Consider the following 3180-nt stretch of genomic DNA (forward strand, 5'->3'; position numbering starts at 1 on the left):
GTTTTCAACAAAGTCACATCCCAAAGGGGAGGTCAGGGGCTGACCCCACTGATGGTTTTTCATGTATTTGTTTACGCGGGACAACAGAACACATAAGAACAAACATTGGTGGGGTCAGTCCCTGACCGCCCCCCATGAGACCATTAAGTATGTTCAGTTACCCCATTAGTGTTTGTTGTTTTTAGTTTTGGGGGGTGTTGTTTATTTTCTTGATTTGATATTTGTTTGGTTGTTTAAAGGATAAGCTGTTTTGTAGTTCTAACTTACATGTTGGGGTTTAATAATGAAAACAAATTCTAGGAATAGCACGACACACACATACACTTACATGTTGCACAACCCAAATACAAATTCAAATACCTCAAAACCCAAAAAGAAAAAATATCAAATAATTATCAGAGAGTGAAATACACTTGTTATTACAATTATTAGATGGTTTGTTTCTTCTTTTTTACCATATTAGTATTTTGTATTATAATGGCGATTATTCATCTTGTAATAATGTGTATCATTTAGTCCTCAAGAGATAGAAGTATTACTATTGTGTGAAACAGTTTTTACTGGGCATTCCAAACAAATATTCCATTTTAATCATTTTAAATGAATTAGAAACATCATAGATGCTAGGCAAATCTTTTTGTAAAGTGAATCTATGTTCCAATACATAAAGTTGAAATTACGTATGTTGGGTTTGACATTAGCTCTGTTCAAAAACGACCTGGGTCATTCTGAAGCTGCATATACACAGCCACATGATGTAACATGGATAGGACCAAATGCAGGCTTATCCATATCTGACATTAAAATGGCTAAAATCACCACATAACTGTATTAATCTTAGATCTCTTTATAGATGCTCATTTCAAATGGCCCAGTGATGCATTTCAGATGCAACCAGGACTCTAACAGCTATAATGTCTGGTTCTTACAGATAGTATTTCTCACAAGAAAATAAAAAATGGCAACCTAAGTTGGTATGAAAGAGCACAACCTAATGATCTGAGAACTGCTCTGCTCACTCTTTCTGACCTCAATCTATCATCCAAAAACACAATGTTGCCACAGTGAACTGAGACGAAGTTTTATGCGTACTGAAGATTGCTTAGCATTTCTAGAACAGCACATGTCATCATGTGCACTAAAACTTTTCTTATTTAGAAAGCTCAACTTACAGTTACTCTCAGCAGGGTCAGGTAAAGTCAGATTTACCTATGTGCTCCTTATAACTGAAAGTCTCAAAAAAACTATTACTTGTTTTTCTCTTAGATCTTTCTAGGAAGAGAAATGAGAAACAATAAAAACCAAAGGGAATTAGTTATCTATCTCTGCTTTGGGGCAGGTCTTCAATGGTTTAGACTAGGGAGAGTCTAGTTTTTACACTATAAATTCTGCTTTCCCAGCCACTTAGTGGGAAGTGGAGAGGGAAGCTATAAACCAGAAAGGAAGCCTTTCATGAGAGGAATGGAAAATTCAGAATTCCCCAAAGGTTTTCTAATTCTATAGCTCAAGGTCAGACAATACAATGCAACTTTAAAATAGAAATGGAAGGGAGCTAGTGCTGAAGAAAAACCAGGAAAGAAGGTGAGGTGTGGACTCCTGAGCAGAATTAGGCAGCCAGAATGGGGTAGCATCTGGTGCAGCACCACCACGGTTAGGTGGTAGGAGAGACACTCAGACAGGAAAGATCCCGGATAAGAAGAGGCCATTGCTTTAAAATTTGGGAGATGGAGGGTGCCGCAGGCACCTCTACATGAGGGCCAGACACAGAGACTGGAGTCTCACCTGCAGTCGTCCTACACTTGGAACTGGCCCAGGACATCCTGCACTTCACAGGAACTGTTGCACGGAGAATCTGTGAAACCTGCCTGTGAAGATTTTTTGAGATCAGTGGAATCAACAGTTCAGCAGGGTATAAGCACCAAGCAGGAACAAACAGAGCCCAGAACAGGTATAAGCCTGGGAACCACTCATGGCGCTACCTGGTGTCCATAAAGTATATTGCAACATAAATATATTCCCACTAAAGTCAATCCCTAGGGCATATAAATAGTCATATATATATATAATTTTGTTGCCTTTTTTCCTCTCTTTGCTTGTTATTTTTGCTTTTTTATGTTTTTCCCTTTTTCTTTCTTGTAGGAGTTATTGTTTTAATTATTATTTTTTTCTCTGCTTCCCTTTTATTATGTTATTTTATTTTACTTTAGACAAAGTCTCACTATGTCGCCCTCAGTGGAGTGCTGTGGCATCGCAGCTCATGGCAACTTCTAACTCTCTTGGGCTGAGCCTCCCAGGTGGCAGGGGCTGCAGGCCCAATAAGATCCTAGCAAACAGAATCCAGTAACATACCAAATTAATTATACACCATGACCAAGTGGGTTTTATACCAAGGTGTCAAGATTGGTTCAATATACGTAAATCTATAAATATAATACATCACATAAACAAAAAAAAAAAAGAGACAAAGACCATATGATTCTCTCAATAGATGCAGAAAAGCTTTTGACAATATCCAGTATCCTTTCATGATCAGAAAATAGGTATAGAAGGGACTTTTCTTAAACTAATAGAGGCCATCTATAGCAAACCCACAGCCAATATCATTTTGAATGAAGTAAAATTGAAAACATTTCCATTCAGATCAGGAACCAGGTAAGGTTTCCCATTGTCTCCATTGCTTTTTAACATTGTAACGGAAGTCTTAGCCATTGCAATAAGTCAAGAGAAGGTGATCAGCGGTATACAAATAGGGTCAGACAAGATCAGATTTTATATATGGAAACCCCCGGAGACTCAACTACAAAACTCTTATAAGTGATCAAGGAATACAGCAGTGTCTCAGGATACAAAATCAATACTCACAGATCAGTAGCTTTTATATATACCAATAATAGTCAAGCCGAAAAAACAGTCAAGGACTATATTCTGTTCACAGTAGTGACAAAGAAGATGAAATATTTGGAAATTTACCTAACAAAGGATGTGAAATCTCTATAAAGACAATTATGAAACTCTGAGAAAATAAATAGCTGAAGATGTTAACAAATGGAAAAACATACCATGCTCATGGCTGGGAAGAATCAACATTGTTAAAATTCCATATTATTGGCTCAGCACCTGGTGCCAGCCATATACACCTGAGCTGGTGGGTTCAAATCCAGTCCAGACCTGCCAAACAAC

Source organism: Otolemur garnettii, unplaced genomic scaffold, assembly GCF_000181295.1.
Source record: "Otolemur garnettii isolate 467f Iridium unplaced genomic scaffold, OtoGar3 scaffold00054, whole genome shotgun sequence".
Taxonomy (NCBI): domain Eukaryota; kingdom Metazoa; phylum Chordata; class Mammalia; order Primates; family Galagidae; genus Otolemur; species Otolemur garnettii.